Source organism: Giraffa tippelskirchi, chromosome 13 (genome assembly GCF_054371585.1).
Source record: "Giraffa tippelskirchi isolate mGirTip1 chromosome 13, T2T-mGirTip1v1.2.pri, whole genome shotgun sequence".
NCBI classification, from domain to species: domain Eukaryota; kingdom Metazoa; phylum Chordata; class Mammalia; order Artiodactyla; family Giraffidae; genus Giraffa; species Giraffa tippelskirchi.
The window spans coordinates 63534284-63561987 of NC_137287.1; the positions used below are offsets into that span (position 1 = coordinate 63534284).

The 27704-nt window shown below is 42.1% G+C and overlaps 1 protein-coding gene across 5 annotated transcripts in view; it reads left to right on the forward strand.

Annotated features, from left to right (window-relative positions):
* Positions 1-27704, forward strand: part of NRP1 (neuropilin 1) — a 145885-nt gene that overhangs the window by 27725 nt on the left and 90456 nt on the right. The window lies entirely within an intron of this gene.

Consider the following 27704-nt stretch of genomic DNA (forward strand, 5'->3'; position numbering starts at 1 on the left):
GCCACGGCTCGGAGGAGGGCCACGGCTCGGAGGAATCTTTATATTTCTCTAGCCCCTACGTCCTCATTAACAGACAAAGCAGCTGCAGCTGATTCCTCCTGCAGTTTCTGTGTGGCCCCTGGACTCTTGACAGGAGGCCTGGCACCTCTGCCACGGATGGCTAGTCATGTGCCCTTCAAGAGAACATCTGATCTCAAAGTGCTAATGGCTGAAAATTTGGGGGAAGTCCTTATCCAAGGGCCATCTTGTGATCAAGGAGGGGCCCTCCGCCTCAGAGGAAATCTTTCCTGTTTACAGACTGCTGCAGCTTTGAAAGCCCTGGCAAGCTGTGGGCCAGGCTCCTTAGCTTTTATGCAAAGGGGCCAAACAGGATGAGACCAAGATGGAAACTTAATATCATAGGAACCCAGAAGGGCAGGAAGTAACAACATAAGTAGGAATTCTTGATTAAAAGTATAATTGGAAAGGTTTGTGCTGGGAGGGTCAGAGATAATGGTATTAAAATATGTTGGACTGTGTATGTGTGTACAGTTAAGAAAGCCATTAGCCCACCTTTTCTTCAGTTCTGTTTCCCTTGTCACGTTGTTATTCTCCACTTTGGAGCAATCTGAAATATCTTTTCTACCTGAGGACTCTGCTAAGTGTGTTTGGGAAGGGAAAAACAACCAAACTTCATTCTTTTTGATATTATTTTCTATGTGGACTAGGACCTGGGAAAGACCATATTATTCTTTGTAGAATTAATTATTCTAGGACTAATCATTAAGAGATTGAAAACAGTGTGTAAAGGTTAACGTTGCTATTCACAAAGATTTTTCCACACTCTGACATAGATGTTTGTGAACCTTTAAGAAAGTGCCTCAAAAATCAAGCATTACTATGCAGTGCTTCCAAAACTGTGTGTGTGGTGTGGTGGCTGGTGATATCTCCCTCGTGGAATCCAGACCCCCACCAAACGCCCAGCTCATTTTCCAGTCCGGCTCCTGGCACCAGCCAGTCCCCAAGTGACCCCTGAGCCCCACCCACCAGCTTCATCGCCACAACCTGGATGAGCCACCCACAATCCCCAATTCCAGACAGGAGTCTTAGGAACAGGTTTTTATCATTGTCGTCCTGTGCGAACCGGAGAATAAACCGTCCTTACCAGATGCTCCGCGTTACAGAAAATGTGCTTGTGCAGAATTCCTCATCGGTCTCCTTGCCTCGCAAGGAGCGACTGTTTACAAATCACTCGCATATGGCATTCTAAGGAGGTTTATAACTTTTATATGCTGTCATCCAGTTTATTTATTTTATGCAAACCTCCTAAAGGTCAGCCCTCTTCTGCCTGCCTACGTAACTTCAGGCTGAAGGAAAGATCCTCAACGTAACCTCAAGACAGAGGAACTAAGCAAACTGGCTCTCCACATGCGGGGCTCCCGCGCCTGAGTCCTTGAGCCCCTCAACAGGCGGCTGGAGGCGGAACGCGGCAGGAACCGGGTAGCGACTCTTCCTCCGCCAGCGATGCTGCAGTCATGCTCCTTTTAGGGGAAACGTCTGCCCGCTTTGTACTTGGCTCAGCTCACATGGAGGAGAGAGGGGCCAGCAGTCCTGGGAAGGACGTGTGCTCAGCATGGGAGGTCAAGCCAGGGCACCTCCCTGCCTGAAACCGCTCGCAGCATCCCTGCTCCGGCCTCCGTTGATCTAGGCCAGCAGGTAGCAGCGCTTCCCCGCCACCGTCCAGAGTGGGGCGTCGGGGCTCTGGCCCCCGGAGGCCGTGGCAGACCTGTCCCCGAGAACAGCTCGGACTTCACAGATCTCCTGCCAGGTGGACTCGCAAAATGTGTAGAGGTTTTGCTGCTATCAGAGGCCAGTGAAAACAGGAGGCAGGTGTCTTCTTGTCCTTTTGAAAACCAAGATAAAGGAGTGACATTACTGGGTCATTGGAAATATTTCACTAGTACTGGGTGTGTGTGTGTGTGTGTGTTTCTGATTCTTGTTTTTATTTTGTTTTTGGCTGCTCCACATCTTAGTTGCCATATGTGGGATCTAATTTCCTGACCAGGGATGGAACCTGGGCCCCCTGGGTTGGGAGCCTGGAGTCTTAGCCACTGGACCGCTAGGGAAGTCCCGTCACTAGCTGCTAGTTTGAATAGAAGTCTAGACCGATTCCTTTGGCTGTGAAGAGGGTGTGGGCACGCAGGCATCTGGGTACTGTGACCACGGCAGTTTGCTTGGAAGGAGAGGGTGGGAAGCTCAGAGAGTGAATTTCTTTCAAAAGTGACTTTTCCAGGTCACACAGGTCATCTTTTTTGGTTTCCACAGATGCTCTTTATGTAAATAGAGAGCAATTAACAACCCGGAGTTCAGGTAGGAAACTGACAGGAGGCCCAGGGGTCCCCCCAAAGTTCTGCAGCTGCTCTCAAGGCAGTCAGGACGATTCTCAACCAAGCACATCCCTCAGAATCAACTACCTGCAGCAAATTTTACAAAATACTCAAAATTGGTCCCTGCCTCAGACAGGGATGGCGCTCTGCAAGGACCAGAGATAGTTCTGTGAATAGAACAGACTGAGGCCCCAGTCTCAGCATCCAGGCCTCTGATCCAAAGGCTGCCATGCTGAGCAAGTCTGCGGGCCTGGTGGACTTCTGCTCAGAGAGCTAGTGACCAGAAGAAAGGGTGGTCCCAGTGGGGAAAGGCAGGGCTTCTGTGGTGGGGCTGAGACAGAGTTGACATCCTGGTAGAAGGAATAAGCTGTGGCTTCCACAGCCTTATCCTGGGATCACTACTTACTCTATGACCTTGGGTATACCCAGTGGAACCTCATTAAGCCTCCTTGCTCTCAACTATGAAGTGGACCTACAAATAGTACCTTGTGGTGTTATTGGTTATAAAATGAGATTGTGGAGGAAAAGTACATAGTTAATTTCCTGGTACAAGTCTGTGTTCATGAGGTGTAGGCAGTAGAAGTTATAGTGGTGGTAGTGGTGGTGGAGAAGTTAGTGGGAAGAATATGGAGCCTACATTCTAGCATCGTGCCAGCCTAGCTTAGAATGGTAACAGCTACAATTCATGTTGTGTCTCTGTGTGCCTGGGGGTGGGTGTGTATGATGTTTAATCCTCACAAGCACCCCACAAGACATTCTCATACTCATTTTACTAAAGAGGAAGCCAAGTATAAAAAGGTTATAAGATCCACCTAGGGACTTCCCTGGTGGTCCAGTGGTTAAGACTTTGCCTTCCAACACAGGGGCATGCGAGTTCCATCCCTGGCTGGGGAACTAAGATCCCATGTGCCTCACGGCCAAAAAACCAAAACATGAAACAGAAGCAATCTTGTAACAAATTCAATAAAGTCTCTAAAAAAAAAGTGCAGAACTGTCTTTCTGTTCTAAGACTACAGAACTCGAGGTGGCAGAAGAGTTTGAAGCCAGATCCTTCTAAGGCCAAAACCACAGCCTGTATGAAGCCCGACCAGATGCTTGGTTAGGGGACGTCATGTTCCCCAGCCAGCCAATCGGAGGATATACAGTCCCTGTCAGCATGACTAGTTATGAATGTGGTTATTTCCTGAGCGGTAACTGAAAAGCACTTGGGATCTTGGGACTTCAGATTAGATCGTGAAATGGTCCCGTCGACTGTGAGGCTGAAAATTCACGAGGTGTTTGTCAGGGTCAAGAGTGGCTGTGAACGCACAGAAGCAGCTCTCTCGGATCCTTGAGGCAGTCAGCCTGTGTGGTCAGGGCCCACCTGCATTTCTGAGTGCCCAGCAGGTGAGTTCTGGTCACCTGGGGTGGAGATAAACTGACCGTGACTTTCACAAGCCACTCCTGGGACCAGTGCTGCAAATCAGCTCTCTTGCAAGTTCCCTTTCATCAACTGAAAAAATCTCTTCAGGGGATCCCAAGATCTTGAAAGTCCCTACTTGGCTCCATAAAAACATGTGTATTTTATGCCTGCCAAAATGAACGTGATTAACAGAAAAAGGAATTTCAACTGTGAACTGAAGTTGATAAGTGTATTATTAACAGGAAAATATTGTATTTATTTTCAAGAATAATGTAACACTTGGGCATTTTTTCTTAGAAGGGCATCCGATAGTCTGATTTTCTAGCACCACAAGGCCAGGCCTCTGTACTGTAGGATCTCAGTAGTCAACGCCGGGGTGGATCTCTGTTTTCCCCTCCCCTCCCAGTACGCTCAGAGTCTGTCTAATTTAGGACAGATAATCCTACATTTAAGCCCCAAGTGTCTGAGGCAGAGGAGTTTCCTGAGGACAAGATGTACTTTGACTCCATGAGATGTAAGGGAGGAAGTAAAATTTGCAGAGGCCCCAGCAATATGGCAGAGTCCTTATTTATATTCGATCTAAATGTAAAGAAACTGAGAAATTCATAGCAAACGGCTCCTAAAAACAGCCTTGGGAAGAAACTTGTTTAACTTAGATTTACAGATGAACTAGTCTCCCCTTAAAAGTGTGCTGCTGATTATAAGAAGACACACAGTCAGCTCATGGCGTTAAGTAAATTTGCCATAAATTTCATTATATGGCATCACTAGAGATGACAATGTTTAGTGTTTGTTTTTGTGTTACAGTTTGTGTCAACCTTCAATTTGTCATTTGTAATTAGTTTGTAGATTATTTGCATTTGTGCTGGAAATATAGAAGTTGTGCTGAATGAAAGACTTTATTTAAATTGGATTATTAGGTATGAAAGTGAAAGTTGCTCAGTCGTGTCCAACTCTTTGGGACCCCATGGACTAAACAGTTCATGGAATTCTCCAGGCCAGAATACTGGAGTGGATAGCCTTTCCCTTCTCCAGGGGATCTTCCCAACCCAGGGATCGAACCCAGGTCTCCCACATTGCAGGCGGATTCTTTACCAGCTGAGCCACCAGGAATTATTAGGACTGAGATGCTAATCCCATCTGGGCTCTGGTGATGCCATCCCTTTCAGGGAGCCCACTGCCTGGCCTGAACCAGCATTGGCTGGACAGCCTTGGGCCTGTTCCCATTCCACCCCACCAGCTCTAGAGTAAGGGCGGCCCCTCGTCCCTCCCCTGGGTCAGGCGGCAATTACTGCTGGAGATCAACCCTCCCCAGCTCTCTTGTTCACATCCAGGCCTTCTCTGGGGGTCCAGAGACATCTCGTCCTTCTCCCCCAAGGACAAGGCAGTTTGGAGATTTCCAGCTGGCTCGGGGCTGGCTTCGGTATAAGGAGTAGGATTAAGATGAAAAGAGCCTTTTTTCACAAGTCCACTTAGAGCCACTAAGGGGAAAAGGAGACTGAGAGTTCCAGAACAATCAAACTTAGTAAGAGGTCAGTGGGCCAGGAAGGCAGCCTGGCTTCAAACAGACCTTCCTGTCTGACTGTGGGTTCCTGCCTGAGGATACAACTGAAAGAAAAGAAAAGTGTTTCCAAAATTTAAGAATCTACTGATCCCTTTTACAGAAAAGCATGTCCACAGACCTTCTGCATTGAAAACTATTTTATTATAACCTTACTTATTCTACATATCCTCCAGATTTATCCATCTTTTATTTATGTTTAATGTCCTCATAGAATAGAGCAATGAAAGTTTACACGTTTGTCCCAACAAAACTGCAAAACGTGAACACTCAGATAACAACCTCAATTTGATGTAATGAATGATGGCATTTGGTAGAAACAAAATCCCTTTTATTGGGTAATACAATAATGGTAGGATGTGTTTGCGATTTTATGCTTTACTTGTTATTAACTTAATTTCCTCGAGTTTCAGCATGATGGAAAACCCTTTTAGCCATTTTCATGGTCTTTGCTGGTTTTTAAATTTTTTTATTGTTTAATTTGTTTTACCCACTGATAGCTTAAATTAATGGTCTATTACTCGTGAATTAATTTAATGATGTACCCCCAGAATATCATGTTGGAAAGAACTCTTTTAATGAAAGAGTTCTTTTAATGGAAAGTTCTACACTGCCTATTTATGTCTAGTGTTACTGTGGATTAACTATGGCTTATTGATTTCCCAGTGAGAGGCACCATAGTATATGTCAATCCCTCAGTCACGTCCGACTCTTTGTGACCCCATAAACTGTAGCCCGCCAGACTCTTCTGTCCATGGAATTCTCCAGGCAAGAATACTCGAGTGGGTTGCCATTTCCTTCTCCAGGGGATCTTCCCGACCCAGGGATTGAACCTGTATCTCCTGCATTGCAGGCAGATTTTTTTTAACTGAGTCACCAGGGGAACCCAGAGGCACTGTGGATCCTGATTTTTTTAGACTTCAGCTCTGTGTTACTCCTGAGTTTTCACGAGATGAGTCACTCTCCCTCCACTGTGTCTTTGTCCACACAGGGAGCTTTCCTGTGGTTGCACTTGGCATGCACTGAATCATAAACACAAATACTCATGTGCCTGCAAAAACACATGGCAGTATTCCTTATATGGTGGTGATTGAGGATATGTTTGGCTTGTGCTTTTTTTTAAAGATAATCATCAAAATGAAAACCTACCATTTCTAAATTCTTTTATAACTCTCTTGACACTTGAAGAATGACCAGTTTGAGATCCACTGCCCGCATCTGACATATTAGAGATGGTATCAGAGCAAGTCAGAGGCTCTGGGCCATGACCAGTGGCTATGATGGAACCAGAGCACAACATGACTGTTTTGAATCTGGGTGTGCTGGTGATGGAAAAGGCCTTGGAGATCTTCCAGGGCAAAGCCCTTTGGATGCAGATGAGAAAACAAAGGCCCAGAGAGGTCAGGTGACTCACCCAGCATTACCCAGCAGCAGAGTTTGACTTACAACTCTGCCCTCCTGTTTTCTTGGTCAAAGCCATACCCATCACAGTTGCCTGCTCTGGGCAGCTTAGTGGATGAATAGCTATGACACCGAGGAAATAGTCCTTATTTAATGTTATTATTATTGCTTAGATATGAAACAGATGTTGGTTTACTCCCAGGTTCATGTATATAGCATGAACCCGTTAGGATTTTATCAATCCAAGAAGGATATATTACGTCTTTTCTTCCTCATTAACTTTCAACTACTTACTCTTCTGGCCCATTGTATCTCTTGGCATAATTACTAGAAATGGGTTTTACTGAAACAACACTGAGTGTGTGCATATGTGTGTGTGTGTGTGTGTGTGTGTGTGTGTGTGTGCATGCTGTTAGTAGATGTCAAGCATTCTTCTTTCAAAGATAATGGATGTGTTTTCTGTTTTCTCCCCTTTGCTGAATGCTGACAGAATGTGTTTTAATAGAAGTACTGGATTTGCAAGAGAGAATCCAGAATTAAGCACTAACTGCTGCAACTGCTGGTCATGTGACCTGTGGTCCACATCACTTACTAGGGTCTCTGCTTTCTTATTTGAAACATTTAGAGGTCAGATAAGATGCCCTCCAAATTCCCTTCTGTAATTCTGGTTCATGGTAGTTGTCTTTGTTTCTAACACAATGAAATGAATTGTGTGTGGTTAAATATACCGTCACCATTGTAAAGACGTAACAGTGCAAACAGGTTGTAAAATTCTAAGGAAGCACTTTGTTTCTGTTTTCCTCTGCACTGGATGCCAAGATATCAACTAAAGATGTTACAATTAAAGTTTACTGGACCAAAAACATACCAGGAAAGGAAAAGGCTGGAGAAAGTCCCTGTCCTGATTACTGTGTTAAAGCCTAGTATTTTATAAGCATTTCTTATCTTGTCTGAAAAGAAATAGAGAACTTAAGTATTCTGGGATAAAAATATCTTATGTTATTTAAGTATATGTGCATATGTGCATTTAAATAAATTGGAAAAACAGGAGAAGAAATGGTATGAAAATAAAATAAGACAGATTGGAATTGTCTCATAAAATTTGCTTTAAAAAAGTCAGGGTTATGGAATATAGGACTGGGTTATGAAAAACAGAATCCTACCAGCTCTTGCTTGTTGACCTTTTGGTTTCTCTAGCATATTCCTGAACAATAAGCAAAGTGATTTTAAGAATCTTCATTCAAACAATATACATTTTCAAGGGCTCTGATGGACTGGGTTAATCCTTAACTACAAATAAGATCAAGCAGAAAGCAAGTTTTCTATGTCTGTATCAGGGAAGCTGTGGACTTTCTTCCTTCGAACAGGCAAATCTGCTCACCTGCCTAAACTGGATTAAGCTGTAAATGAACCTCAAACCTTTCCAAGCCCGTCGACGTTTTGATTCTCAACAAAATGTTCAGACACTTGCCTCTGGAGGTTCCGTGTGAATGTCAGCAGAGTGGCACAGACATAGAAAAACTTGCTTTCTGCTTGGCCTTATTTGTAGTTAAGGATTAACCCAGTCCATCAGAGCCCTTGAAAATGTATATTGTTTGAGTGAAGATTCTTAAAATCACTTTGTTTATTGTTCAGGAATATGCTAGAGAAACCAAAAGGTCGAAGACCAAGAGTTGATAGGATTCTGTTTTTCATGAAAAATTCGGAAAGAAGAAAATCCGTAGAGAAGGTTTGCATTCTTAACCAACAGAAGTGGGAAAACATGTTTGTTACGTCTGTGGGAAAAGTACTAGATAAGGTGTCAGAAGACTTGAGCTTTTTTTTAAACTTTTAATTTTATATTGGAGTATAGTTGTTTAACAATGTTGTGATAGCTTCAGGTGGACAGCAAAGAGACTCAGTCGTTCATATACATGTATCCATTTTCCCCCAAACTCTCCTCCCATCCAGGCTGCAACATAACATTTGACAGAGTTCCCTGTGCTATATACAGTTAGGTCCTTGTTGGTTATCCATTTTAAAGACAGAAGACTTGAGTCTTTTGACACTAAAACTAATGCTATGATCTTGGAAATTCAACTTCTCTGCATCTCCATTCCTGTGTTTAACATAAAGAAATGGAACCAGTTCATTTCATTTCAACTTCAGACTTGCTGTACATAACTGTCTTTATTAAAATGTATAAACCTTCTCAGTTGTATCCCCATTTCATTAATTCTCTGCTTCCAGGAAACATTTTGTAACCATGTTTTAAATGTTCATGGTCAACGAATTTGCAGACTCTTTGAGTTTTTTCTAGCATTCTTGCTGACATTATCTCTTTTGGAAACTGCGTATTTGGTCCACTCTCTGTGTTCCCACTAATTTCTCACTGCTCTCCAGGTCTCCACAACACACTTCTTTCTGTTCAGTGACTCGCTGTGGTTGCTGTTGTTCACAGTTGTCTGGAAAAGTCTTGTCTCCAAATTACAGTGGCTTTCTTTTTTTCTTGCCCTGAAGCAACTGATGATGGGAGAATATGTGTGTGTTTCTGTTCTCCAGGGTCAGAGCTGGCTGGGGCGTAAAATTCTTAACCATCCAGTTTAATCCAAATGCATTGAATCACAAAAGTAAATGCACACCGTGGGCTGCATATCAGGGAGATTATGTAAGTGAAATTAATTTTTAGAACCAGATTGCATTCGTTAAGCCTGGGATCTTAATGTGGGCCGACAAAAGTGTCCCATCAGCTTACCAAGGAGCCTGAGACTTTATTATTGCCCAGATAATAACTGAAAATTTGAACTTTGCAGTTTTGTAGATCAGTTTGTATCTAAAAAGCAGGCGGTTTTTAAGAGCACCAAATAAAGGTTGCTTTCTGCAGACACCTGCAGCGTGACCATTTATAAAAGTACCCAATCATTTGTCCCCTCCTAAAAGTGTTATTGGCATAAGAGGACTGGGTATTTAATCCATAAGCCACCATACACTGCACCCCACGGTGGCAATGCACACACAGAGCCAGAAGAAAGAGATCAAGAAAGCATTAAAAATGTCAGGCCACAGACCATGTTTAAATGATTAGGTGAGACGCCGTCTTGGTTTAACAATGGCCGGGCACACCTCGGGGGCCTGACCTCCCCCACTTGCTGTTTTGATGGGTTATTGCAATCTGTTCTGAAATTGAATTTCAGTTTGTTTCAATAGCATTTTGCAGTAAATAGGAGTGACTGTGGTATCTCATTTGTGAATCTTGATGTAATAATCAGAGGTAATTGAAGCATGCACAAGCCACAGAGACTTATGACATGTTTTTAAATAAGTATTGACTGATATGAAACTAATTTAACAAAAACTGGAAATCGGACTCCACCGAAAATGCGTGCACAGAATTCAGAGTCTGTTGCAACTGCACCAACTTTGGATTAAAAAATGGCATGTTCAAGTTCCCTTACCTGTCCTGAAGGAGTTTGGGTGCAAGTTACTGACAGGCAAGGTTGTGACTCTGGGACTCGGGCTAATCACCTGCCCACTAGTGTTAATCATTTGCCAGTCTTGGAATTTGGGGTAACCCGTCCGTCTCCTGTCATCTCTGCCTGCCTCAGTGGCTCCCATGAATAAGAAAACCTCTTGGAAAGGGATGCAAGCACACAAAAATTAACTCCAAATGGCAATGTTCTGTGTAAACTAGCACAGATTTGGAATCTTTTTATTTGTAAACTAATCTTCTTAGATAAGATTGTTCTGTATTTGTGCATACACTAATATATGTGCATATAGACATACTCCATTTGGCATTACATATATGCTCACAAAGTGCCTGCTGGCCTTATATTCCATTTTAATGCAAGTCTGTGTCTAAGAAGGAGAAATGCAAGAACAAAACCTATAATTTACATCTCTAAGCCAAATAACAGAGATAACCAGAGCAGGGTGCACAAATCCCCTTAGGCTCTGGATTTCAAGAGGGGTGAAACGCATTTGAGGACATGAATTTGGAATTCAAATGATGAAAAGAAATAGTGGAAAATGCTTTTGCAGATACTGACCTTAAATACAAACGGGTAAATTTTTGTGTTCAGGCACTACAGAAAGTAGAATGAATTGTGTGTCATGCTCTCTCTGAAGATCAGTATAAAAATAAAGCCTATGAAACCTTGCGATGGTTGTCCCTTGACTGAAGGAAGCAGAAGACAGTGGTGATACAGGTGGGAACATAATGGAGAGAAAATAATGAACAACTTCATTAGTCAAAACTCAGCATTTGTATGCGTTTCTAACACATACTAATGTCCACAGGATTGGAGACTTTATGTGGAGCAAATTTCTTTAAAAGGGAATGAATTACAGCCTCTTAACATACAGTTCAAAGTGCATAAATGTCACCGTTATCTGTAACATAACTAGGGATGGCAGAAAAGATGAAGTCTAAACACTATTTTTCTAAGTAGAAATCTTGAGGACATGGACCTCATTAGAACCATCATTTCACCTGTGGAAACCGAAACAAGTAGACTTGACATAAGCATCTAGGGATTTATAGACGTAATACTTATTATCACTAATAGGAGTTGGGCTTCTAAGTCCCAGAACGTCTAGCTGAGGCTATGCCCCTAAGTATTTGGTGCTTTCTTCCAAAGAGAGGTGATTGTCATGATGGCTGTTTTAATAAGGTTTAATGTAATTGGAACAAAAGCAGAACATAGTTCCTTGAGTTTTCCCCAAAGCGATTGACGTGGTTTGTCGAAAAAATTTTCAAAAGTGTAAGGTGTTTTCTTTTAAAACTATTTACTAAACAGTATAGAAGATTGTGTTTATTATCAATGATGTCAATGTATGAGTACAAAATAGAGGTTATGCCATGTTTGTTCTTGTCTTTTCTTGTTTGTTCAGTTTCTCAATGTGTTAACTTATTTCCAAGGAAACTGTTTTTGTTTCTGACTCTCAGAAAAATCCAGGATAAATAGAGTGACATATTTTCTACCTACAAGAAGTATAATCTTATCAGAGAAATGAATAAGGCATGGTAACACCTAAAAAAATAATTCTAGCTCAACATTGAGCAAATCTATAATTATTCGGTCTGTACTAACTCAAGGCTCCATAAATTCAAGGGGAGAAAACATTTACAGGCAATTGAGTCAAGAAAAACTTCACAGAACGAGTGAGCCTTGAGTTGGGCTTTGAAAGAATGGAGTTTGGATTGGCAGGAAAAGGAAAAGGGAAACTCTTAAGGAAGAGATGTCAGAATAATTCTGTGCAGTTATCCTTAGATGGGGGACATCGAGGCAGTTGTCCATGACTTTCAAAGAACTAGCACTTGGAATTCCCCTGGCAGTACAGTGATCAAGAATACACCTTCCAAGGCAGGGATCATGGGTTTGATCCCTGATCAGGCTAACTAAGATCCCACATGCCTCAGGGCCAAAAATCCAAAACATTAAAAAAAAAAAAAGAAGAAGCAATATTGTTAACAAATTCAGTAAAGACTTTAAAAAAGTTCCACATCTTTAAAAAAAAAAAAAAAAAGCGAACACTAAGAGACATAGTAGAGACCCTGGAACTCGCCAGGGCAAAGCTCCTTCAGTTTGTACCTTAAAATGAAAACCTTGCAGCTAGTACCTGGACTTGCATTTGACCCCCAAGTCAGCCTTACTAATTTCATTTTTACTCTGCCATTTATCTACTAGGATTCATATCATATCTTTTAACTTTTTAAAGACCATTATCAAAAGTCATATTAACTAGGTTTTATTGTTGTTCAGTTGCTAAATCATGTCCAGCTCTTTGCAACCCCACGGACTGTAGCACACCAGGCTTCCCAGTCCTTCACTATCTCCCAGAGTTTGCTCAAACTCACGTCCACTGAGTCAATGGTGCCATCCAACCATCTCATCTTCTGTTGGCCCCTTCTCCTCCTGCCCTCCATCTTTTCCAACATCAGGGTCTTTTCCAATGAGTTGGCTCTTTGCATCAGGTGGCCAAAGTATTGAAGCTTTAACTTCAGCATCAGTCCTTCCAATGAATACTTAGGATTGATTTCCTTTAGGATTGACTGATTTGATCTCTTTGCTGTCCAAGGGACTCTCAAGAGTCTTCTCTGGCATAAGAGTTCAAAAGTATCAATTCTTTAGTGCTCAGCCTTCTTTATGGTCCAACTCTTACATCCTTACATGACTACTGGAAAAACCATGGCTTTAACTATATGGACCTTTGTCAGCAAAGTGATATCTAAACCAGATTTAGATACTGTTTTTTAAAAGTCCAGTTTAGAGCAAGAAGGAAAGTCAGTGTTTTGTTTGTAGCTCCAGCGAAGTCTGGGCTTGCCCTCTCCCTGAGATAACCTTGCAGCTGTGAAATAGGAGAGCATGGTCTGGAGGCTGAGGAAGACACGCTGCTGTAGAGATGTCCTCAGATTATCTTCCCCTGGTACAGCTTCTGTTTCTTTTAGCTCCCCTACACCATCATGCTATTGGTTCCCCTCTTGTCCCTGAACTTGCTGCCTGGACCCCCACTCAGACTCTGGACTCCATTCTGGGTGCTCAGTGTGACTCTGGGTGGACCACTCAGGAGTTATTTCAGTCAATTCACTAGTGAATTCAGCAATGAATCTCCTGTGAAACCAGTGGTTTGACCAAAATCAACCGGCTGGTCTAGGAGTGATGTAGATGCATTGGCAGTAAGGAAATGCTAGACGTCACAGGATTCTACTGGCTCACTTTTCAAGCCTGTACCACAAGGACAAGCATTTTAAAAGCCTTCTCAGCCTTTCAGAAAAGAGTGCTACACATATATAAGCTATTACTACTTTTTTCACCCCAAAATTTTTATACATAATTATAAGCTATTGCCAACAAAGGTCCGTCTAGTCAAGGCTATGGTTTTTCCAGTAGTCATATATGGATGTGAGAGCTGGACAGTGAAGAAAGCTGAGCCGCCGAAGAATTGATGCTTTTGAACTGTGGTGTTGGAGAAGACTCTTGAGAGTCCCTTGGACTGCAAGAAGATCCAACCAGTCCATCCTAAAGGAGATCAGTCTTGGGTGTTCATTGGAAGGACTGATGTTGAAGCTGAAACTCCAATACTTTGGCCACCTCATGCAAAGAGTTGACTCACTACAAAAGACCATAATGCTGGGAAGGATTGGGGGCAGGAGGAGAAGGGGACGACAGAGGATGAGATGGCTGGATGGCATCACTGACTTGATGGACATGGGTTTGGGTAGACTACGGGAGTTGGTGATGGACAGGGAGGCCTGGTGTGCTGCGATTCATGGGGTCGCAAAGAGTCAGACACAACTGACTAACTGAACTGAACTGAACTGGTAAGCTATTGCTACTTTTTTTCACCAAAACTTTTGTATATATAATTATAAGCTATTATAAGCTCATATATAAATGTAAGCTATTACTACTTTTTCCACCAAAATTATATATATATAATATATGTAAATATATATATATTTCATGCATGTTAAGAATACTTTTCTTCTTAATTTTAAAGCCTAATGGGAATAAAAATAAAAGCTTTTGCTAATGTCTTCTACTATTTGTATGGAAAATTTCCATTGAAGAGATCAATATTGTTACTTATCAGACATTTACCCAGCCTATGTTTGACATATCTGTCACCCATTAAGGGGAAAGTATGTTTGAAGACACTGGATTTTAAAGAAGAAAAATTAGAGAAACTTCAAGTTGAAGTTATTATATTTCAAGACTGCCAAACCCAACATTACTTCTGCTTCAGTAGCATTTGAACTGTTGTTAACCTGTGTTTCTGTGTGTGCATTTGTCAGTGAATAATTAGGGAGAAATTCAGTAGTAAGTCAGTGATAGAAAGGACATTTGACTTCCAAATTTACAAAGCCTACTTTAAGGTTTAAAATGTTATGAAGGCTGTGTGTGTGCTTAATTAGTGAAAATGGGTATTTTGTTTCTGTCAGGGAAGGAGAATAATCTGAGTCATTAATGGAAATGTCCTGGATTAGTGACATTTTTACAATGCATTAATAGTCTTACTATATCACACACACACAAAGATGTTAAAGGGACTATAGGTTGGCATGAAATTACATACTAGTTTGAAGAGGGAGGCAGTAAGAGAAAATTCAGCCTAGAAAGTCAACAGTTACAGAAATAGGAATGTTCTCTGTCCAGAATTTGGAGTTTGGGGCTGGCATACTTAGTTTGTAAAAGAAAACTCAGCAGAATAAATTAAATGTTTTCTTTAGCATCAGAAAGCCAACCCTCAAAGTTGACGTGGGAAATGCTTGTGTTAAATTGACAACCAGGCATCCCTTTGACCTCTGATTCCATCCACAGGGGGTTCCTGGGTCAGCCCTTCCTTGTCCTCCACACCTTCCTGGATTCTTGCTCCCCAGGGCTGGTTTTTTATTTACAGGACAAGACCCCCTAACTCTCGATAGCCTAGTCCAAAACCAATAAGAAGGGCAGAGTCTGGAGCATGTGAAGTAGAGGGAGTGGGAAGGCAGAGAAGGTTCTGGAAAGAGAGGACAATAGACGTCTATCCCTTCCCCCATCCTGCCCTTCATGACACAGACACCAACCCAGGTCCCCAAAATTCAGTTATAGAGCCTTTCAGATGGATACATGCTTTCAAAGTGCTCAGCATCCCTGGTTTGCTAAAATAATATCTTGGCAGCCTTTGAGCAAGTAGAGAAATGATTGCCACACTTATCTGTGTTTTGTTTGGTCTTTTGGTGTGTCAATAAATGAATTCTTTAAATTTTTCTCTTCTTACAGTACCAACAGAGTTAGAGTCAAGGGGTATGATGGTTATGCTCAGAGAGCTGCAAGGCTGTCATGTGAAAGAGGAACTAAATGTGGTCTTTAGGATCAATGAGTGGAAACCACGTTAAGTACTGAAGAAACATTTATTGAGGGAACGGATCTGAGGCAAAGTCAGGAAGACTGGGGAGCCTCGCCAGGCACTAAAGATGGGCTGAGCTCCCTACCTGGACTCTGTATGTTTCCTCTTCCTGTTGGTTTTTGAACAAAGCTGAGCAATCCCTTCATGGAAATCTCACATTAGAAGTAGACCTTGATGATCATAGTAATCTTTTTCATCATTTCTTAAAAAGTGAGTTGCAAGGATTTGTCTTTCACCATAACACAGTAGAAAGTTCTGGTTCTTCTACTAACTAGATTTGAAATATCCAGTTCCTTCAGTGTTCTGGGCTTCAGTTTTCTCATCTATGAAATATGATTTTGGTTCCTTATCCCTTAGATCTCTTCCCATGGTAAACTTTTGGTCGTTCCATTCATATGTGTATTAGCTGCTCAGCTGTGTCCAACTCTTTGCAACCCCATGGACTGTAGCCCACTGGGCTGCTCTTGTCGGTGGAATTCTCCAAGCAAGGATACTGGAGTGGGTGGCCATTCCTTTCTCCAGGGGATCTTCCTGACCCAGGGATCAAACCCAGGTCTCCAACATTCCAGGCAGATTCTTTACCGTCTGAGCCATCCTATTCATGGTATTCACCTTAACATCAGCTAGGTAGTAAAACCAGTGTGTTCCTGATTCCTGTACTCAGAGACAGACACTTCAGTCAGCCATGCCCTGTGATTCAGCCCCTTTTTACCAAGTATAGACATGGTCTTACATATCAGCACTGTATTTCTTTAGCCTGAAACAGTTGCTAAAACAGTTTCTCAAATCACTGAGAATTAAACTTCAAGTCAAACTTCTAACAAGTAAGGCAGAATAGGAGAAGGAATTAAGCTGCCAAATTTATCTCCATCTTCTCAAATTTATGTCATCATTTACAAAGTTGATTCTCTCCCTGGATTCTTTTTTTTTTTTTTTTTTTTTTTAATATGTAACCTGTGGCTAGTGCAAGGTAAGTGACCTTTCAAAACAACATATAGAAAATACTTTCTTTTCAACACTAGTTCCACCTGTATCATATAATAAAAGGGTCTTATGATCAATGAGATTGGTATATGTTGGGTTAAACCAAATTAAATCAACATTTCGTGCTCATGGGACTTCTCATAGCCTTTATACTGACACAAATTATGGATATTCACAAAAGGAACATTGTGACATGCAGCATTCCCAAAACTAATGAAGCATTTCATAAGACTGGTATTCTGAGGGACACATTTGGGACTAGTTTGCTATGATTTCTGCTTTCTACTGTTTTTTAAAAAAAGAGGAAACAACAGATTGCAAAATGATGAGAACAATAATGATATGATCTGGGTAATTTGCTATTATAAGAGGGAAAAGCAATCAGAATTAATGAAATATCTGAGATATGAGGTATTTTTTTAAACTGATTTTTCTGTTCATTGTGGATTTTTGTTGTTGTTTTTCAGTCTTTATTTTTATTTATTTTTTGGCCCACTTTGTGTAATGTGGGCTATTAGCTACCCAATCAGGGATTGAACCTCTGCCCCTGCAGTGGACGTAGGGATTCTTAACTACTGGACTTCTAGGGAAGTCCCTGAAAATGGGGTATTTTTAAAGTAATATAACAGCTTCAAGAACTGCCATGTTTTGAATGTTTTCCCTAGAAATATTCTCAAAGGATCTGTTTTATTGTGTATTTGTAAGTGAGCACTTATTTGCCCCAAAATCAAGAACTAAAATGCTGGAAAACTGCCTTATTCTTATTTCTCCCTGTAACTGTACACTATCAGTTAAGTTCTATTTAGTAAGTTCTCTTAATAAGCTTTTATTCATAGATAGAGCTGTGAATTTTAGCCCTGTACATTAAGAGCATTCAAAGAAATTAGGCTGTTTACGGAATAGAAAGTTAAATCACTTTATGTATTCTGGTTTTCAGTGAAAAAAAAAAATCTCCTTTCCTTTTGAAACAATTAGTGAGAGGAAGAAAGGTGGAGGACAGGCTTCTTTCTTCTTTGCTTACCTGTCTTGTTTTTACAGCTGAGTCTTTAGTATTATCAAAGGGAACATTTTATACCATTCTCCAGCTTGTGCTGTGCTTAAGAGAAGCTTGTGTTTGGAAATGCTCCGTTTATGCAATGTTTTATTTTACCTAGCTTGACCATATTCTCTTTTCCTTTCTGTTAAGCTTACCATAAAGATATTTGGGGCTGGGGAGTATTTGAGATGGTAGGATGAGGGCCATATGATCTCCTGCTTGGGTTAAATGCATGCTCCAACCACAGAGCCATTTCTGTGAGTTGACCCTTTATGTGGTCATATGGTTAAACTTAGCAAGACGGTGCTTCTGCTCTTCGGCTACCCGTAAAGTTTATGGCCACTGCTTGCCTTTCTTCTAAACACACAATTACTCCTCAAGGTCCGTATAAATCATGAGGCCACCTAGGTCATTAAAATCCTCTCCTGTCTCTCTGTACTTGTTCATAACTCAGAGATGGTTAAAAGCTTGCTTTACACCAATTAATTATTCAGTCTGTAAAGCAAGTCAGTGATAAGAAAAAAGTTGTGTAAACTAATGTTTAGGCCAATAACCAGCGTCCTCTGCATATTTTGGTTTGTAGCCAGTTTGTGTGTTTTAACACAGACAGAAACCCTCAGTGACATTTGAAGTATTTTATGTCCACAATAGATTTCTCTTATAAAAATTATTCCCTGTATCACAAATTGACTTGCGGTTACAGAATATATCCTAGGTTTGTTAGTGTGACTACTAGTAACCCAGGCATCTGCAGTTAAAACACCTGATTTTGACTTGATAGAATTTTTAATAATGAAAAATCTGAAAAAGAGCCAACACCCTAAGCACAAAAGCTTCAGATGCTAAGAATGACTTACAGCAAACAGAATGCTGCTTTCAATAAACATGAGGGATTAAGGAAACTCTGTCTAGGACATGATCTATTTTTCTGCTGTGCATTTCATTCTAGCAAAATAAATGCATTGGGCCTGTATCTAAAAGTTTCATGTTTCTTGGCTGTGGTTAGCTCAGGGCTTTGTACTCTTAAGTAAACCTTAAGGGTCTACTGAACAGAATAGCACCATTTTTACTTGGGTCAGTGCCAACTGCCCATCCTAAAACTCAGCTCAACCTTTCTTTTACCACCAATATATCTAAAAGAAAGAAACACCTATCTTTCACCGAACCCATTTTTTATTCAGCATCTTTTGGTTTCCACTTTTTTAGAAAAAAATGGGCAATCGTTACAGAGTCAGGATCTTCCCCACTCCAGAATAATCTCACCTACCTGATGCTGAAAATATTCTATTGTGATTACTGCAAAGAAAGAGAAAAAAAAGCCTTTTAAAAAAAATGAATATTTGCCAACTTTAGTTCCTACAGCTCTGATTAGCGAACTACCTGGGATCCCCACTGAATAATTGCTAATGAATCAGGAGGATTTTTTTTTAACTCTTAAAATTAACACATTAGATCCTATCGTCCAAAACAGAATTATGGCTTTATTTCTTTTTCCAAAGAATTAAAAAGGAAACGTGCGGATTATGATCTTGCTAGACCTTAAGGCAGAGTCGCTGCTTTTCTAGAACTGGAAGTTGCCCCCTGGTGTGTCTCCACCATACCAATTAAGGGGGCTTTCTGAGCAAATTCAGCACTGCATGTAGCACATTAGGACAGCACTAATCCAATTGCAGATCATTAAATCAGTTGGGTACATCAATGGAAACACTTAATGGATTTAGTGATTTCTTTAAAAAAAAAAAGTATTCTAATATATATAAGTTAGCTTCTTTAACTCTATTATTGACTATGGCTTTAATTGGGGCAGCAGAGGATGTGGTGGTTATATGGCATCACTGACTCAATGGACACAAATTTGAGCAAATGCCAGGAGATAGTGAACAACAGAGGAGCCTGGTAGCATGCTGAAGTCCAAGGGGTCGCAAAGAATTGGACACAACTTAGAGATTGAATAATAATAACAACAACTGGGGCAAGGCCTACTGTCATTCCAAATAGTAATTTTCAGAGTATTAGGTTATGTCATCTTCTGACTGATCGATTCCCCCAGGGAGATATTAATAGCAGTAGCCAAGCTTCTGTACTACCTAGACGACAGTCTGTCTTGAACTGCATACTGTATACAATTTGGAAAACAAAGCTGTGCGCCACTTGGTTTTCTGTGCATTTTTCTCTTTGCTGCTCCTGCATTCCAGCCTCATTTTTAAGGGGACATCAGCATGTGTTATTTCACTGAGTCCTCCCTCTCATTGTTGCAAGTTAATTATTTCATCCATTTTTGCAGGTGAGCCACTGAGGCTTACAGATGTCAGTAAGTGACACTCAGCTAATCAGTGACAAGAGTGTGAGGACTTGGGTCACAGTCACCCCAGTTTGGCTAATTTGATGGATGGCCAGGCAGGTAGCACCTCCTGCCCCATGGTTCCCTTTGAGACTTTGTGGGAGGTCAAAGATGGGGCACGTCTTAATAGATTAAAGGTGCAGGAGTGAGTCCTGAAGCTCAGAGCCCACACCAGAACCCAGTTTTGTTTTTTTGTTGTTTGGATTTTTTTTTTAATATTTATTTATTTTTCGCTGTGCTAGGTCTTCGTTGCTGCGCACGGGCTTTCTCTAGCTTCGGTGATCAGAGTCTATTCTCCAGTTGTGGTTTCTCATTGCAGTGGCTTCTCTTGTTGCAGCACACAGGCTCAGCAGTTGTGGCACACGGGCTTAGTTGCCCGGCAGCAATGTGGAATCTTCCTGAACTAGGGATCTAACCTGTGTCCCCTGCATTGGCAGGCGGATTCTTCACCACTGGACCACCAGAGAAGTCCCAGAACCCCGCTTTTTAACACCCCAACTGTCTCTCCACTTTATCCCCGTGAGAAGGCTGAGAGAAGAGGAGCAGAGAGGAGAGAACAGGCTTTATTTAAAACAAACAAACAAAACCCAAAACTTTAGGATTTAAAGTAAAGAAGAAGGAAGTAAATGTGTCCAAGACGCCCCCTCTTGTCACTTTTTGATGACTTGACTAGCTATATAAACCCATCTTGAGACAATCCATGAAAGTTAATTCCTTTTTTTTTTAACCCTGAGAACAGTGGAAAGTTGGCAAGAAGTAAAAATTTTCTATGAAATAGGGAGGCGAACAAGTTGTAAATGATGTTAATATCTTCCAGATGGCACCATTTTACTTGGGAACTGAATTTATTGTAATTAAAGGCATGTGAATTTTTCTATAAATACTGAACTTCACAAGTTTGACACTGGACGACTCCATTACCTTGGAGTTGTTTTAAGGGAGGCGTCCTTAATCTTCCGTTTGAAATGCATCTTTGGATTTCATAATCTGAGTTTAACCATAGAGATTTTTTCCCATGTGAAGCATTTTTTTTTATCTTCTGTGCCAATAAATCTTAATTATAAAGTGAGATCCCACAGAAATAAGAAATTCAAACTCCAAACATTTTCTGTTAAAATTATGTATATTTTGACCATTCTTTTACACCATGTCTTGAGTTCTTTTATATATTTATTTTTGGATTAAGCTATTATCACTCTTCTGTCTCTAGACATATGTGTTGGACAATTTTGTGGTGTCTGTTTTTGCTTTGATCAGAAGCACATGGCTCACTCCAGAAACCTGCTTTCCTGTCTGCAATTGAGGACCCTGGGCTCAGGGCTTCCAAACCAGCTAGTGTGACCTGAGAACTGGCAGGTGGTACCTCTGCCCTACTGTCCCCTTTGAGACTTTAGCTTTCAGCCTTGCTGCAGTTGCCCACCCCTGCCCTCTGTCTTACCCTGGATCCTACTAGCCTTTGCCCTTTCAGGGGATGTACATGGACCATCCCCACTGCTTGAGTTTGTACTGCAGCTTCCAAGCTTCATGTGTCCATCCAGAGCTGGGTCTGGGTAGTAGACAAAATCTTTAAGCCTGGTTACACACAGCTTCTTCTAGTTACTCAATCATCTGTTAATCTAGGTGCTGCTGTACAGGGATTCTGCAGATTTAATTACGTTGCCAGATCAGGTGACCTTGAGAAAGGGAGGTTATCCTGGGCGAGCCTGGCCTAATCAGGTGAATGCTCACTAAGGACCCAGCTTTTCTTGAGGGGTTTTGAAGCATAGGAAGAATCCAGTGTGAGGGAATATCTCTGTTGCTGGCTTTGAAGCTGGAGAGAGCTGTGTGGCAAGGAAGGTGGGTGGCCCCTGGGATCTGAGAGCAGCCCTCAGCCAGCAGGGAGCAAGGAGATGGGGACTGTAGTCTCCTAACTGCAGGAAACTGCCACAGCAATATGAACTGTAATGAAGACATAGAACTCAGATGAGAATGTAGCCCTGTGGACACTTGACTTCTGTCTTATGATACATTGAGTGGAAACCCTAGCCAGGCCAGTGTGTGCCTGCATGCTAAGTAGCTTCAGTCATCTCTGACTCTTTGTGACCTCATGGACCATAGCCTGCCAGACTCCTCTGTCCATGGGATTCTTCAGGCAAGAATAGTGGAGTGAGTTCCCATGCCCTCCTCTCGGGGATCTTGCCAACCCAGGGATGGAACCCTTGTCTCCAGCATCTCCTGCATTGGCAGGCAGGTTCTTACCACTAGCACCACCTGGGAAGCCTTTGACCTGAGCTAATAAATGTGTTCTGTTTTAAGCCCCTATATTTGGAGTGACTCATTACACAGCAGCAGGAAACTGTCTGCTACCTGCGGAATGTTTATTATCATTATTCCTCTCTTTTTCTAGTTGGTCTTAACCAGCCATGACCCACTCCCTTTGATTAGCCCTTTGTGTTACTGTGGTGAAAACCATTTAAAATTTCTTTTTACTCCAGTAAAAGTTTGTCCTTAAAGATTTTCCTTCTTTAGTTTTATAATAACCTCATTTCCTGGGACTGTTCATTTTTATACATATTATTATAGTATTACCTAACCTATTAATCATCCATTTTCTATGGATGCAATAAAGTTATTGATATTCATTATTATGGCTCTGAGGCATTACAAAACTTGAAAAATGAAAATGTTAACATGTGAGGTCAAGCTTTGTGAGTTTCACTGCACTCTGATTATTTGAGAAGGGGCTATCAGCCTATGATGCGTATGGAAATCTTTATTGAGCTTTCATCAAAGGATCCACACAGGAGAGGTGTCAGGTGGACCCTGTGGCATTGGAACTTCCTGGAGGAGAATGATCTGGAGACCTATGGACAAGTAACGAGAGTAACACTGTGTGGGCCTTTGAGGAGGACAATGACACTGAACAAAAGACAGTGTTTGTAGCAATTTTTTGATTCAAGAAGAGTGAGATGTTTGATATCCCATTTACCATCAGTGGAGTAGGTTACTAGAGAGAGATGGTTTGGCTGAAGTACATGCAGCAGGCACTGAGCAAAGCTGCCTGGTGTTTTCGCTCCCGGCTCTTCATGGCTCTGTGGCACAGACCAGGCCAGCCAGCGGTCACACCTGCACCCTGGCACTTGTGCTTATCTCAAAGGTCAGTAGACAGTAGACCCTCGTCTCCTCATAGCTGGAACCTGAGTTTGGGTGATAAGATCAGTGAAGGAACTTGATGGTGGGGCAACAGAAATGCCACTCAAATCCTAATCTGCTACTCCAACGTCTCACAGGCAGCCACCTCCAACTGGAAAAAAATGCAGACCATGTCAACAGTCTAAAACGTCATGCAAATCCACATAAACACACGACAGTGAAAAAGTATTACTGCCAGCATTTCAGAAAGTACGAAATCCAATCTGATTCATTTTAACTTTCTAGTACTGCCCCCCTACCCCCGCCCCGCCAAATACAGGGAGTTTCATTGATCCTGTTGTTTTAAAAACAAAAGGCAAAGCCTTTGATTTATTTCCAAATAAAGCATCATTGAAGATAGTGTTTTGTGACCAATAAACATAGTTGTTAGCTGCAACACAAGGTGTTGATTTGAGACTTTATGCATAGATATTAATGCTTTTCAAAATAACTTTTATCTGATGACAAAGGAGCACTTACTTGTTCATTATAAAAATTTTGAAAGATACAGAAATAATAATAATAACAGAGAAATAATCTCACCACCCAGAGATAAACACTTGTTAACACCTTGCATATTTCCTTCCTGTTCTTTTACTTCATACAAATAAAAATAGAGGATATCTTGTATAGAGTTTTATGTTCTGATTTTTCACTTATTTATCATAAGCATTTTTCCTTTGTTATCAGAAACTTTTGTTGAACATTCTTTTTAATAACTGCATAGTATTCCTCCATATGAATGTATGTAAATTCCTTCTTACTTCCTTTCTATCTGCCTTAATTCCATTTTCCCCATTATTATAAAGCTTTGGGCAATACTTTTTGCAAACATATTTGACATTATTCCAGTTTATTTCTTTTGAATAGATTTCTAAAGAGTCCTTTACAACAGAAGAGACTGTGAACCTTATAAGGCTTTTTGTGTATTTCCCTTGATTAGAACATTGCAAGGAAGCCAGAACAGTTAGGAGGTGGATCATGTAAAATCTCTCAGAAACACAGACGCAAACTAATTGGCCCCTCCTAGCTCCATCGCTGTAAATTTTTATATCCCCATTCTCTTTCTAATACTCTAAGAAAAAAAAAATCTGTTCTCTTCTGGGGAATAGGGAAGGTAATTCTTGGGCAGCAGAACAGTAATCGTTTACAGCTTGCTCAGTTGGGATGGCTATTAATGCCTCGTGTAAAATAGACTAAATATCCAAAGAAACACATTTTTGCAGGTGAAAATTATGTTAGCCAACATCATTTCTCACTCTGGTTTATGATGTCAGGTATCGAATTTCTCCATTATTAACGTAGGTATGCACATGGGGGAAGATCCTTTTGGAAGGAGATTAAAAAGACACCATTACCTAAAATCCCCCTTCTCAACAACTCGAGAATGTCCAGAAGCTGTGAGGGGGCTTGGTGCAGTAGCTCCCCATACAGACAACACCCTACAGAGGATTAATTGTTTTTTTTTTTTTAACCATTAACGGGCCCCTCCATAGAGTCAGGGGTCATTTGCACTCAGAGGAGAAAACCTGACTTAAGTAAAGTATGCTATTTGTCTATTCAGCACTGCATACCTAGAAAGCCTCCCAAACCACTCTTTAGTGACTGAAGACGTTTCTCATTTTCCCATCACTTTTCTCCTTCCTTGGCCATTTTCCTAAAACCATAATTTAAACTTTCCAGAAGAAAATAATAATAATAATCTCCGAGTAATCCTTTCAAGAATTCTTAGAAGGAAATCTTTATTCTTTTATCACTCTTATGGGAAACCTAACTTGTGATTACTATTAGGATTCAAAATGTTTTTACCACCCACATATACCTAGGTAGGGTGAAGGTTGGAGATATGTCAACAAGATGCCTGGGACTTAAGAAGCCTGGGCTTAAAGCCAGGAACACTCATGAGAAGAGCCCCCACCCCACCCCCACCCCCGCCCCTGCCAAGCCTTCATGAGAAGAGCCCCCACCCCACCCCCACCCCCGCCCCTGCCAAGCCTTCACACCTGAAAAAGGAAACCTTGGGGAAATGTCTTTAATTGTAAGAAGGTTAAGCAGAGAGAGCTTTGCTTTATTCCCAGTAAAGGTTAGCTGCTTTACCATTATTCGTGCAGGAAGTGAAAACTTTAAGGTAGAAGGTTTAAAAAGAGAGATGGGGGAATTCCCTGACGATCCAGTGGTTAGGACTCTGCGAGTCCAATGCAGGTGTTCTGGGTTCGATCCATGGACAGGGAGCTAAGATCCCACAAACCATGCAGCACAGCCAAAATTTTTTTAAAAGACAATTTTTTTTAAGAGATGGCCAAATCCACAAGATGGTGGCATTCCTATGATGAAACGTGGGGCGGTGATGTCTGAGGAAGGGCTTTTCTGCACCGGTGGGTGGTACACTGTGGACCCAGATGCAGCCTTCTTGTCACCTGGAACATTCTTTTTCTGGAGCAGGACTCCAAAGAAACAGATGGGTTAACTTTGTGAACCCTGTTCCATGTGCTACGTCACTTCAGTCGTGTCCGACTCTTTGTGAAAGCAGAGACATTACTTTGCCAACAAAGGTCCGTCTAGTCAAGGCTATGGTTTTTCCAGTGGTCGTGTATGGATGTGAGAGCTGGACTATAAAGAAAGCTGAGCACCAAAGAATTGATGCTTTTGAACTGTGGTGTTGGAGAAGACTCTTGAGAGTCCCTTGGACTGCAAAGAGATCAGTCCTGGGTGTTCATTGGAAGGACTGATGTTGAAGCTGAAACTCCAATACTTTGGCCACCTGATGCGAAGAGCTGACTCATTTAAAAAGACCCTGATGCTGGGAAGGATTGAGGGCAGGAGGAGAAGGGGCCAACAGAGGATGAGATGGTTAGATGGCATCACCGACTCGATGGACATGGGTTTGGGTGGACTCCGGGAGTTGGTGATGGACAGGGAGGCCTGGCGTGCTGCAATTCATGGGGTCGCAAAGAGTCGGACACGACTGAGTGACTGAACTGAACTGAACTGGACTGTAGCCAGCCAGGCGCCTCTGTCCATGGGGATTCTCCAGGCAAGAATACTGGAGTGGGTTGCCATGGCCTCCTCCAGGGCATCTTCCCGACCCAGAGATCGAACCCGAGTCTCTTATGTCTCCTGCATTGGCAGGCAGGTTCTTTACCACTAGCACCGCCTGGGAAGCCCATGAACCCTCCTCTAGCTTCTCTGAATTAGAGTCCCAAGACACCATCCCCAGCTCTCCTCCCGAGCCCAGGCTCGTAGGTCCAGAATGCGAATCAGACAGGTGCCTCCAGGCTCGCCTGTGCAGGTCTCTGGAATCAGGACTGAGGATGCCAGCATCACAAGGATCGCAGTGCTCGCCGTGCCGGCAGCAGGAACAGAGCAGTGCAGCCGGCTGGGGGACCGAAATCTGCAAACTCAGGATCCTGGGCCTCCGGCCAATGCAGGCTGGGTGCGTTGCTGTGGTGACACATTTAAGTCTCCGGGGAGGGATGCTGACACACTAGCTGCATTCCTGGCATCACATTTGCCAGCGAGAAACTTATGGAGTGGAACTGGTCTCAACTTCAGAGGGAGAGGCTGGCTGCTTTTTTAACTTCCTTGGCAGTATCACCCTTTGCAATTTGTACGTGTACACCCTCCTGAATATTTACATGAACCGCTCTCTGTGATACATTTGGGGGCGCCTGTCGGATGGTACCGGGAAGGGAAGTGCTAAAATGATAGCAGCATCCTGGCGTATAAATGTAACTATTGTGTCCCGAAAAATCCCATTGCCTAAAATTGGCACTTAAGATGCAGTGACTTATCTGTTGCTGGGTAGAACGTCTATTCCCTCTGCCCCTTTTAAAAATAGCTTTTACTGTTGCCAAGAGGAGAGCTTAGAATTTACCACTAGCAGATAACGTGGATTAAAAGACTAGCTTCCTCCCCTGTTATACATCCCCAGCAGTCTAATAGCTGAGTTCTCTCATACCTGGGAGAGAGGTCTCCTTGCAGAAATGCCCTTTAGTCCTCATAATGCCTGACCCACCTCTCTGATTTGTGTCTGGAAGGCAAAATGCACTAGGATGTGGCCACTTAATATTCAGACCATGTCGGGATGCAAGTAAAAAGCCTATAGAGCAGCGCTGGATGCACGGTCGCCAGGCCAAACACAGCCAGCCTCTCCAATCACAGTTAAATTATAAGCGAGTGTGGGGTAAACTGCGCAGACCTGCCTAGTCAATGAAGCTGCAGAGATAAAAGGAATTACTGCAGAAATGCCAGCTTGTGAGGCTTTCAGGAGTACAGAGGCGGGGTTCTTTCCAGTGGCCCTCGGTTGACTATAAAAAGCCACTGAGGATTTTGAACATAACACCGTCTTCATCCTCTTCCTCCTCCTCATCCTCCAGTTCTCCTCCTCCTCCTCCTCCTTTATCTGAGCGTGCAAAGCATCTCCCAATGTATAGAGAAACAAACAGTTCTTCTGTGTGGCTCCATAGCTTTTCAAAGGACAGTGATGCTCACTGGCCAGTGATTGCTTTTGCAATCAGCAGATGCAGCAGGGGAAGTGCAGTTAATACAATAATTCACATATGTTAGTACTT